Genomic DNA, 13,251 nt, shown 5'->3' on the forward strand with positions numbered 1-13,251 from the left:
TATAATATATATATATATATGTATATACTTACCTGTCAATTATAATCAAGCTCCATGTTCCATACAGACCAGAGAGGTCTGCTCTGCTCACAAGACCTACCCAACATCTAGCAAAGTACTCCACACATAATAGGTATATTAGGTAGTGAACTGAAGTTGACCACCCCTATAGGGACTACAGCCCTGCTTAAAAGCAAACCAGTCCCTGAAACTGAATTAAAATGATTGAAGACTCCTAGGCAAAGTTACAAACAAACATAAATCCTCTCTTGAAAAATATATCATAAGTCTCAGGTTATTTCTACACATAATAAAACTACAGTGTCTAGTCCATAAAAAGGCAACATGAGAATCAGTAAAAAACAGACAATAAGAACAGTCCTGTAGCATTAAGAATTTTAGTCAAGAATGGTATAAATATGTAATAGCAGATCTGGAAAAAAGATCTTAATGGATAAATTTAAGAACAGATAAAATATAGCTGAGGAGAGAATTAGTGAGCTGGAAAAGAGGTCAAAAGGAAGTATCTAGAATGAAGCAGAGAGCAGCAAAAAGATTTATTAAAAAATACCAAAGAGAAGGTAAGGGGTATAAAGGATACAATGAAATGATCTAACCTACATGTAATTCCAGTTTCAGAAAAGCGGAAAGGGAGAAATGGAACAGAAGAAATACTTGAAGAACAGACAAAGGCTGAAAATTCTCCAAAACTGAGGAAAAACATCAAACCACAGATCCAAGAAGCCCTAAAACCCCCCAAGCAGATAAACACAAAGAAAATCTGTGTCTAGATACACAATAGTGAAATTTCTGAAAACCAAATAATTATTTAAAAACAATTTTTTTAAGCACTCAAAAGGAAAAAAGACACTGTGGTAGATTGTTTGCAAAGATAGCTACATAAAATCCCATCCTTGTACACATGCCTTTTACAGTGAGACCCTGCCACTCCTATCAACAGGTGAAGTTTATTTCTCCATTCCTTTAATTTGAGCTGGCCCTGTGACTTGCTTAAATCAATAAAATGCAGAAGTAATGATGTGTCTTCCAAGTTGATACCTCAAGAGAACTTGCAGCTGTCATTTGGCTCTATGGGAACACTGCTGTCATAATGTGAGAAGCTTTGGCTCACTTCCTTACATTAACAGAGAGGCCCAACCAACAAGTGACACCAACTGCCAGACATGTGCTTGAGACAATCTCAGTCCCAGATGAACCATTAGATGATTACAGTTGCATGAATGACTCCAATCAAGACCAGCAGAGGGGCCGGGCGTGGCGGCTCATGCCTGTAATCCCACCACTTTGGGAGGCTGAGGCAGGTGGGTCATTTGAGGTTAGGAGTTTGAGACCAGCCTGGCCAACATGGCGAAACTCCATCTCTACTAAAAATAAAAAAATTAGCCAGGCAGTAGTGGTGTGCGTCTGTAATCACAGCTACTCAGAAGGTTGAGACAGAAGAATTGCTTGAGCCTGGGAGGCAGAGGTTACAGTGACCGGAGATCGTGCCACTGCACACCAGCCTGGGTGGCAGAGTGAGACACTTTGTCAAAAGAAAAAAAAGAACCAGTAGAGGAACCAAGCAGCTACCCAGCACTGATTGATATTCACAGAACTGTGAGCCAATTTTAGATGGCTGTTGCTTTAAAATATGAAATTTGGGGATGTTTTGCTAGGCATCAATAGAAAATGGATACAAAAATATTTTCGTCAAAGAAAACAATTAGATTAACAGCTGATCATAATACTTAAGTATTACCTTTTTCTTAAACTTGAGAATTTAAGTTGCAGGATTTCAAGAAGGGTAAACATCAACAAAATAATTTGCTTCCTCTTCTAGAGAAAGGAATAGTGTGTTTTCATCTACATGCAAGATAGTTCTTTCATGCTAAGCAGAAGTATGACTTTGTTATTGTCTTTATTTGGAGATTAATAATGGCTTAAGGAGATGCCTGTGGGTGCCAAGCTGACAAAGGGTAGACTTGTGATTGTTAATTTCATTGGGCCACATCACAGTGTCCACATATTTGGTTAAAGGTTATTCTGGATATTTCTGTGAGGGGTTTTTTTTGGATGAGATTTACATTTAAATCAATGGACCTTGAATGCAGCAAGGTTGCCCTCCATAATGTAGGTGGGCTTCATCCATACAACTGAAGGTCTGAATAGCACAAAAGGCTGACCTCCCCCACGCAAGAGGGAATTCTCCAGCAGACTACCCTTGAACTTGAACTGCAGTTCCTTCCTGGATCTCCAGTCTGCTAGGCTCCCTGACTGAATCAATTCCTTAAAATAAATCTATATAATATGTATGCAATATATGACTAATATTTAATATAATAAGCATATATTCAATACAGTTTCAGTACTACCCCCTTATCTGGGGCGGGGGGGAATATGTTCTGAGACTCCCAGTAGATGCCTGAAACCAAAGATGGTACTGAACCCTACATAAACTATATTTCGTTCCTATACAAACATACCTATGGTAAAATTTAATTCAGAAATAAGGCACACTAAGAGATTAACAGCAACAACTTATAATAAAATAGAACAACTGTAACAATATGCTACCACTACTCTTGCACTTTGGGCCATTATTAAGTAAAATAAGCATTACTTGAACACAAGCACTGCAGTATTGCTACAGTTGATCTTATAACCCAGATGCCTAAGTGACTAACGGGTGGATAGCGACTAAAGCATGGATAAATCAGACAAAGGGATGATTCACGTCCTGGGCTGGATGGAGCAGGATAGGTGCAAGGTTTCATCATGCTACTTAGAATAGTACACGAAACTTATGAATTGTTTATCACTGAATTTTCCGTTTAATATTTTCAGACTGTAGTTAGCCATGGGTAATTGAAACTGCGAATAAGAATGAAACTACAGATAAGAATATGTATATATATAATATAAAATATATTTTAAATAATATAAAATATATTTTAAATAATATAAAATATATTTTAATATAACATATATAAAGTATTATATAAATATAAAAGCATATATATAAATAAAATAAGCCAGGTGTGGTGGCACATGCCTGCAGTCTCAGTGACTTGGAAGGCTGAGACAGGAGTATTGCTTAAGCCCAAGTGTTCAAGGCTGTAACAGGCTATGATCACACCACTATATTCCAGTGTGAATGATAAGGCAAGACCTTGTCTTGAAAAAATAAATAAAAATTAAAAAAAAAACAAAATGAAATAAAACACACCTATAACCTATTGAATCTGTTTCTTGAAGAACCCTAACTAATATAGACAGAAGCCAGAAGACAAACAAATGAATATTTTCAAAGGGCAAAAAAAAATTTGCCACCAAAAATATATTTATATTAAAACATTAAAATATTTATATATATTATAAAATTATATTTTAAGAACCTAAAGGTAAAAAAAAAAAAAAAAAAAAATTCACTCGGTTGCCCAGGCTGGAGTACAGTGGCACAATCTCGGCTCACTGCAACCTCTCTCTCCTGGGTTCAAGCAATTCTCCTGCCTCAGCCTCCAGGGTAGCTGGGATTACAGGTGCCCACCACCATGCCTGGCTAATTTCTGTGTATTTAGTAGAGACCGATGTTTTGCTGTGCTGGCCAGGCTGGTCTTGAACTCCTGACCTCAAGTGACCCACCAGCCTCCGCCTCCAAAAGTGCTGGAATTACAGGCGTGAGCCACCACGTTTGGCCCCTAAAGCAAAATTTAAAAACCTTCAGACCAAGAAAACTCAAGACAATTCATTAGCAGCAAAACAATACTAAGAAGTTACTAAAGTATGTTCTTCAAGCAGAAAGTAAATAATCTCAATAAGGTTAAAAAAGCAGCGACGAAAAATGGAAATGGTAATATGTAGATAGATCTAAATGAATGGTGACCATATAAAACATATATATATATAGAACGGATGAGAGAAGTTAAAAGTGTTCCAAGATCTTTGTATTGTCTAAGAACAAATATACTAATACATCAATTACATTAATGTGATACATGTAGGCTATGTGTTGTAATCTGTAGGGTAACCACTAAAAGAACAGAGTCTATAACTTGGCAAGAGAGGAAAAAGCTAGGATAGTAAAAAAGTCTAGCAATACAAAAAACAAGAAAAAAGAGAAAAAGGAACATGCTGGCATATTATTATAATTGTTGTATTTTATTATTAGTTATTGTTAATTTTTTACTGTGCCTAATTTATAAATTAAACTTTATCACAGCTATGTATGTATAGGGAAATATATATCTGTGGTTTCAGGCATCCACTGGGAGTCTTGGAACATAGTGCCTCCCCCAGATAAGAAGGTACTACTGTAATTATATTATATGTCATATTAAGTATATATTAATTCTAGGTAGTAGCCACATTATATATTATATTAAATATATATCATATAGACTTATTTTAAGGAATTGACTCATAATAGAAGAGGCTGGCAGGCTGGAGATTCAGGGAGAAGTTGCATTCAAGTGCAAAGGCAGACTGCCAGAGAATTCCCTCTTGCTTGGGGGAGGTAAGCCTTTTGTTCTATTCAAATCTTTGAGGAAAATAGAAAGCAAAGAATATATTAACTATATTAAACAAACTAAATGCTCCAATTAAAATACAAAAATTATAAAACCTAATAATAAAAACCCTCATTTATATGCTGTTGAAAAGAGACATTTTTAAGCTTAAGGATACAGAAAAGTTGAAAATAAAAGAATGGAATAAAATAAGCCTTGAAAATACTAGTGTAACACTGAGGTCAACATCTGACAAAACACACAAAAAAGAAAATAACTTTAACTGTAAAATCTTAAAATCCTAGCAAAGAAAAAGCAGCATATGTTATCATTATACCATAACCTGATCAACTAAGGCTTATTTCAAAAATTTAACCATGGTCCACTATTGGGAAACATATTAATAAAAATCCTCACAAAAAATAATTCAAAATATAAAAAGCCATATGATAAGCCTGATGAATGCTGGTTTACAGAACTGGTTTTCTTTAAAAAGGCAATCATTGGGGAAATAACCCACTTATTCAGTATTTACTATGGGCTAGGCCCTGTTCCTTCTACTAGAAATAGTGAACGAATTCTAACAGAATCCCTATCTTCATGAAGCTTACAGTCTAGTAGCAGAAAACTGACATTAAACAAATCACCTCATAGACAAATATGAGAAGTGATAGAAAAGAGAATTATAGGACTCTAAGAGCCTATAGAAGACGAAAATATGACCTAATCAGGGAGCTCAGCCAAGGCCTCCCTAAGGCACTGAGACTCCTGAGCTGACAAGTAGAAGAGGAACCGGAATCAGGGAGGCATTAAGAAGGGCAGGGAACTCCATGCTAGTCAGTAACCTCAGAAAGGGTAGGAGCAGGGTCTGAAAGAAGCCACTGTGTCTGAAGCATAAAGAGCAAAGGGGAGCAGGTGCCAGGAAGCTGGAGATGTATACAGGGTAGGGCCACACAAGGGTGATTTTTCTTTGTCCTATAAGCATTAAGAAGCCTTTCAACAACAGAAGCATGACAGTGATCTACCTGCCCTGCATTTTGGAATGAACACTTCATTTAGCTGGGTGTAGAAAACATAGCACTGGATGTGGAGAGTCCAGTTTGATGTTACCGGTGGAGCTGCAAAAGTGTTACAAGTAAGGAGATATTCAGGAGGTAAACTGCACAGGGCATGATAATAGATTTGCTCTTGGGGTGACAGGGAGTGGTGAATGCTATTCCTCTTTGGTTTCTGATTTACCTAACAGATGCCATCCGGTAAGTCAGATAACAGAGAAAAAGAGGCAAGGCGCAGTGGCTCATGCCTGTAATCCCAGCACTTTGGGAGGCCAAGGAGGGCGGATCACCTGAGGTCAGGAGTTTGAGACCAGCCTGGCCAACATGGTGAAACCCCATCTCTACTAAAAATACAAAAATTAGCCTGGTGTGGTGGTGGGCACCTGTAATCCCAGCTACTACGGAGGCCGAGGCAGAAGAACTGCTTGAATCCAGGAGGCAGAGGTTGCAGCGAGCCGAGGTTGCGCCACTGCACTCCAGCTTGGGTGACAGAGAGAGACTGTCTCAAAAAACAACAACAACAACAAAAACCCAAAGAAAAGAACCAATTTTGTGAGACAGATATCTGACAAATACCTAGAAACCAGAAACAAAAGAATTTTTCACCTGAGAAAATTATGTTTTTGTTTTTTTTTTTTTTGAGATGGAGTCTTGCTCTGTCGCCCAGGCTGGAGTGCAGTGGCGCGATCTGGGCTCACTGCAAGCTCCGCCTCCCGGGTTCACGCCATTCTCCTGCCTCAGCCTCCCGAGTAGCTGGGACTACAGGCGCCCGCCACCTCGCCCGGCTAGTTTTGGGTTTCACCGTGTTAGCCAGGATGGTCTCGATCTCCTGACCTCGTGATCCGCCCGTCTCGGCCTCCCAAAGTGCTGGGATTGCAAGGCTTGAGCCACCGTGCCCGGCTGAAAATTATGTATCTTGAAATATCAGTATCACTAAAGCAGAACAAGAAAGGGATGCTGGTTATCACCTCTAAGATTTACAAATCATCTGGAAAAAGGGCTGGCAATTAAGTCTCTGCTTCAACTACTCAACTCTGCTGTCATACCATGAAGGCAGACGTAGACAAAATATATAAACAAATGAACATGGCATATTCTAATAAAATGTTGAAATTTGAATTTCATATAATTTCTTTTTTTTCTCTCTCTCTATTTCTCTCTCTCTGAGACAGGAGGATCCCATGAGCCTGGGAGGTTGAGGCTGAAGTGAGCTGTGTTTACACCAATGCAATCCAGCATGGGTGACAAAGTGAGACCTGTCTCCAAAAAAAAGGAAAACCTATTCTGAGCTTGTCTGCCATACCAAAATAAGAAGTGAGCTGGATATGGGAAACAGATTATAGTTTGCCAATCCCTGTTCCAAAAGTAGATAATGGGATAAGAAAACAGCCAGGTATGAGAGTATATGCCTGTAGTTCCAGTTACTTGGAAGGCTGAGGGAGGAGGATTGCCTGAGCACAGGAGTTCAAGTCCAGCCTAGGCAATACAGTGAGACCTGGTCTCTTTTTTTAAAAAAAAAGAAAACAAGACATAATTATTGGGGGAAAACCTCCTGTTATTTGTATTTGAAAGACTATGTACACAGGTTAAAACAAACTACTGGAACTAAATATAAAGTTCATAATTTAAAATTGCAGCAGGGATTTACAGTTCAGGAAAAGATGGAGTAAGCATATTCCGCCCTATTCCTCCCACAGATTTCTTTTTTTGGGGGTAACGGAGTTTCACTCTTGTTGCCCAGGCTGGAGTGCAATGGCATGATCTCAGCTCACTATAACCTCCACCTCCTGGGTTCAAACAATTCTCCTATCTCAGTTTCCCGAGAAGCTGGGATTACAGGTGCCCCCAACCAGGCCCGGCTAATTTTTTTGTATTTTTAGTAGAGATGGGGTTTCACCGGGTTGGTCAGGCTGGTCTCGAACTCCTCACCTTAGGTGATCCGCTCGCCTTGGCCTCCCAAAGTGCTGGGATTACAGGCGTGAGCCACTGCGCCTGGCCCTTCCCACTGATTATGATCAAACATTCTAGATGAAATTCATGATACAAGTGACAGAAAAATTCTGAAAAGTAGAAAAAAGAAGGTAGATTGGCTAGAGACCAGGGGACATGAGGACTAACCCAACAGGAAGCTCCCTATTTTTTGTTTGGTTTGGTTTAACTTGTAATATGTCATAGTCCAAGCTCTAAAGCCACAATCTGAAAGAACCAGTAGGCACAGACAAGAAAGTGCCAAGAAAAGCCTGCCCTCTCTAGGTAAAGGACTGGGAAAGGGGCAGCTCAGCAGACAAAAACATTTTGACCATGCCTATCCTACTCCAGGCAAACTAAAAAAAGGGGGGGTACCCCTCCTTTTCCTCACCAGACACTGTGGCCCAGAAATTGTGAACAGCATTCTGCCTTCCAACACAACTCTGCCTTAATGAGGTGGCACGTCTTTTCCCTCTTCTCCATGTTACAGTTGCACAGAATGTGGGTGAAGTCATCTTTCTCTACCCTGGAATAACCAGATGGAGTCCTAATCCCAGCAAAACTACAGAATTGGGAAAGGATTATGGTGAGGAGAGAGCTAGAGAAATGAATTCTCTAAATCTGTGTATGAAATCCTAAACGTGCCTCTGAGCAACCCATGTGTAAAAATGACCAGAAACAACACAGCAAAAGGCATAAGAACTGAACACTGCTCTGGAATAACACCTAAATTTCAGACTGGCCTCTCAGTAGCACAGACCAGAACAGTAAAACAAGACTGAAAACTTAACCACAGCCAAAAAAAGTGGGCCAGGGTATGTGTTCTAAACCTAAAAAGGTTGACTGTCTGTTAAATATAAAAATTTAAATAGGAACCAGAATCTCATAGCACAATATTCCAAGTGCCAGGATGCAATCCAAAACTATTCATTATACCAGGAACATGAAAATCTCAACTTGAATGAAAAAAGGCAATCAACAGATGACAATACCAAGATAATATAGATTTTGGAATTATTTGAAAAGAATATAAAACAGTGCTCATGAAACTGCTCAAACAAGACATTATAAACACTCAGCATATAGAAGACATAAGGAGTACCAAACGGAATTTTTAAAAATAAAATTTCTGAAATTAAAAAGACCCACTGGATGGGCTCAACAGCAAAAGAGAAATGATAGAGGAAACAATTAGTAAACTTAAATGAATGGAAATCATCCAGTCTGTACAAGAGAGAAAGTAGATTGAAAAGTAATTAACACAGTTTCAAAGTCCTGTGGGATAATAACAAAGATCTAACATTCATGCTATCAGTGTCCCAAGAGTAAGAGAATGAACAGATAAATGAAAAAAAAAAAATTGAAGAAATAATGGCTAAAAGCCATCTGCGGGTGCGGTGGCTCACGCTTGTAATCCCAGCACTTTGGGAGGCCGAGGCAGGGGGATCATCTGAGGTCAAGAGCTCAAGATCAGCTTGGCCAACATGGTGAAACCCTGTCTCTACTAAAAATACAAAAAATGAGTTGGGTGTGGCGGTGGGCACCTGTAATCCCAGCTACTTGGGGAAGGCTGAGGCAGGAGAATTTCTTGAATCCAGGAGGCGGAGGTTGTGGTGAACCGAGATCGAGCCACTGCACCCCAGCCTGGGCGACACAGCAAGACTCTGTCACAAAAAAAAGAAAAAACCAAAAACAAAAACATCCATCCATCTATCTATCCATCTGTCTATCTATCTATCCATCCATCCATCCATCCATCCATCTATCTGTTTTAGAGGTGGGGTCTCACTATGTTGTCCAGGCTGGTCTCAAACTCCTAGGCTCATGAAATCCTCTTACCTTGGCCTCTCAAAGTGCTGGGATTATGGGCATGAGCCATCACACTCGGCCTCAAATTTAGATATAAATTTACAGAATCAAACTTCTAAAAACTAAAGAAAAGTCCTGAAATCAACTAGAGAGAAACAATATATCACTTATAGAAGAATAACAATTTGAAAGACCACAGATTTTTCATCAGGAACCATGGAAACCACAAGGATGGATAAAATATTTTTCAAATGCTGAAAGAAAATAACTATCAAGCCCAAATTCTATAGACAGTGAAAATATCCTTCAGAAAAAAAAATGAAATAAAAATACTGGCAGATGAACAAAACTAAAAATGTGTCAGCAACAGATCAGCTTTGAAAAGAATGGCTAAAGAAACTGTCAGAAAGGAGGTAAATGATAGAAGAAAACCTCAAATAGAAGTAAAGAGAAAGCAATGGAAAGGGTGAGTGTGTGTGTCTATATATGCATATATCCATATATGTGTTATGCATATATGTATGTTTATTCATATACACATACACATACTTACACTAAGCAATTCTTCTCCTGAGTTTTATAAATTATGTTTGATGGTTGAAAGTAAAAATGACAGCAGTGCCTGATGTGGTTCTCCTTGTATGTAGAGGTAATATTTAAGACAACTGTGCCATAAAGAAGGAAGGTGTGCCAGGCACAATGGCTCACACCTGTAATCCCAGCAATTTGGGAGGCCGAGGCCAGCGGATCATGAGGTCAGGAGATCGAGACCATCCTGGTCAACATGGTGAAACCCCATCTCTACTAAAAATACAAAAATTAGCTGGGTGTGGTGGTATGCACCTGTAATCCCAGCCACTCAGAGGGGCTGAGGCAGGTGAATGGCTTGAACCCGGGAGGTGGAGACTGCAGTGAGCCAAAATCACGCCACTGCACTCCAACCTGGTGACAGAGCGAGACTCCACCTCAGGAAAAAAAAAAAAAAAAAGAAAGGTAGAAGGAACTAAAAGGTGGTAAAGTTTCTACATTCTACTTAAGGTGGTAGAAAGTTGATATTAATAGACTGTAGTAAGTTATCTACATATATACTCCTAGAGCTATCACACAAAAAACTTCATAAAGAGATATACTCGAAATACTAAAAAATGTTCAAGAAACCCACTGTAAAACAGGAAAGGGAAAACAGAACAACAAAAATAATGAATGAAAAATGACAAATTTAAATCCAAAGTATCAAAAATTACATTAAATATAAATGGTTTATACATACCAACTAAAAGAAATGAGTAGAACTGATTCTTTTAAAAAAGAACCCAACTAGACCAAGTGTAATGGTTTATGCTTATAATCCCAGCACTTTGGGAGGCCAAGGTAGGTGGATCACTTCAGCCCAGGAGTTTGAGACCAGCCTAGGCAACATGGAAAAACCCTGTCTCTACCAAAAAAACCCCAAACAAAACAAAAATTAGCCAGGAGTGATGGCATGTATCTGTAATCCCCGCTACTCTGGAGGCTGAGGCGGAGGACTGATTGAGTCTAGGAGGTTGAGGCTGCAGTGAGCCATGATTGCACCACAGCATTCCAGCTTGGGCGACAAAAGTGAGACCATGTCTCAAAAAAAAAAAAAAAGACCTAGGCCAGGCATGGTGGCTCATGTCTATAGTACCAACATTTTGGGAGGCCCGGGCAGGCATACTGCTTGAGCCCAGGAGTTCAAGACCAGCCTGGGCAACACAGCGAGACCCTGTCTCTATTTGAAAAAAAAAAAAAAAAAAAAGACCCAACTATATGCTATCTATAAGAAACTTACTTCAAATATAGTTATGTGTCACACAGTAAGGACACATTCTGAGAAATGTACCATTATACAATAAGGTGACAAGGTAAATAAGTATAGCCATTATGGAAAACATGTATGGAGATTCCTCAAAAAATTAAAAATAAGGCTGGATGCAGTGGCTCATGGCTGTAATCTCAGCACTTTGGGAGGCCAAGACAGGCAGACTGCTTGAAGCCAGGAGTTTGAGACCTGCCTGGTCAATATCATGAGACCCTGTCTCTACAAACAATATATATATATTTTTTTGAGATGGATTTTCACTCTTGTCGCCCAGGCTGGAGTGCAATGGCAAGATCTTGGCTCACTGCAACCTCTGCCTCCCGGGTTCAAGTGATTCTCCTGCCTCAGCCTCCCAAGTAGCTGGGATCGTAAGCATGTGCAGCCACGCCTGGCTAATTATTTTGTATTTTTAGTAGAGATGGGGTTTCACCACAGCGGTCAGGCTAGCATCGAACTCCTGACTTCAGGTGATCCATCCGTCTTGGTCTCCCAAATTGCTAGGATTACAGGCATGAGCCACCACACCTGGCCTCTACAAACAATTCTTAAAAATTAGCTGAGTATAGTGGCACGTGCCTGTAGTAGGGAAGCTGAGGTAAAGCACTTGAGCCTACAGGGAGCTATGATTGTACTACTGTGCTACAGCCTTGGTGATAGAGCGAGACCCTGTCTCTAAACAAACAAAATTAAAAAACAAAAAAATTTAAATAGAATTACTATATGATTCAGTAATTACCCCTATTGGATATATATCTAAAGGATATAACTAACATGGGTATGTTGAAGAGATATCTGTACTACTATGTTCATTGCAGCATTATTCACAATAGCTAAGATATGAAATCAACCTCTTTTCATTCATTGATGGACGAATGGAGAAAGAAAATGTAGCATACATACACAATGGAACACTATTCAGCTTTAAAAAAAGAATAAATTCTGTCGTTTGTGATAACATGGATAAACCTGGAGGACATTATGTTGAACGAAATAAGCTAGACACAGAAAGACAAATATCACATGATCTCACTTACATGTGGAGTGTAAAAAGTTGAACTCATAGAAATAGAGAGTAAAATGGTGGTTATCAGAGGTTGGTGGGTAGGGGAATTGGGGAAATACTAGACAAAGGACACAAAATTCAGTTAGGAGGAATAAGTTCAAGAGATCTATTGCTCATCACGGTGACTACAGTTAATAACTATATTGTATGTATTTTAAAAAGGGATATTAATATGTCATTTTTATTGAACAAAGTAGCATTACAGAAAAGGTGATTTCAGAGGCTGGGCACAGTGGCTCATGACTGTAATCCTAGCACTTTGGGAGGCCGAGGCAAGCAGATCACCTGAGGTCAGGAGTTTGAGATCAGACTGACCAACATAGCAAAACACCGTCTCTACTAAAAATACAAAAATTAGCTGGGCGTGATGGTGGGTGCTTGAAATCCCAACAACTCAGGAGGCCAAGGCAGGAGAACTGCTTGAACCCGGGAAAGGAAGGTTGTAGTGAGCCGAGATCATGCCACTGGGTTGCAGTCTGGGCAAAAAAGCGAGACTCTGACTCAAAAAAAGGTGATTTCAAAGCACGTAGCTCTTTCATTACAGCCTTAAGGGACGACATCTGATCAGTAAAAACAGGCTGCTGTGTTCCAGTTTTCTCTGATATTTGGCATTATCCTGAATACATATGCTCTGATTTGGAAAGAATCAGTCTGTAAAGATTTAATAGATTTGAGATTTGCATATTTAAAATGTATTTCTTGTGACTAAAATGAAATGAAACCTTTTAATTTTTTTTTTTGAGATGGAGTCTCGCTTAGCTGCCCAGGCTGGTGTGCAATGGCGCGATTTCAGCTCACTGCAACCACAGTCTCCTGGGTTCGAGTGATTCTCCCGTCTCAGCCTCCCGAGTAGCTAGGTTTACAGGCACCCGCCATCATGACTGGCTCATTTTTGTGTTTTAGCAGAGACGGGGTTTCACCATGTTGGCCAGGCTGGTCTTGAACTCCTAACCTAAGGTGATCCTCCCACCTCGGCCTCCCAAAGTGTTAGGATTACAGGCATGAGCCACC

General features: G+C 39.5%; 1 protein-coding gene across 3 annotated transcripts in view; it reads right to left on the bottom strand.

Annotated features, from left to right (window-relative positions):
* The window catches only part of PTPRA (protein tyrosine phosphatase, receptor type, A), a 170,957-nt gene that overhangs the window by 90,799 nt on the left and 66,907 nt on the right, over positions 1-13,251 (bottom strand). The window lies entirely within an intron of this gene.

Source organism: Colobus angolensis, unplaced genomic scaffold (genome assembly GCF_000951035.1).
Source record: "Colobus angolensis palliatus isolate OR3802 unplaced genomic scaffold, Cang.pa_1.0 Scaffold219, whole genome shotgun sequence".
NCBI lineage: Eukaryota > Metazoa > Chordata > Mammalia > Primates > Cercopithecidae > Colobus > Colobus angolensis.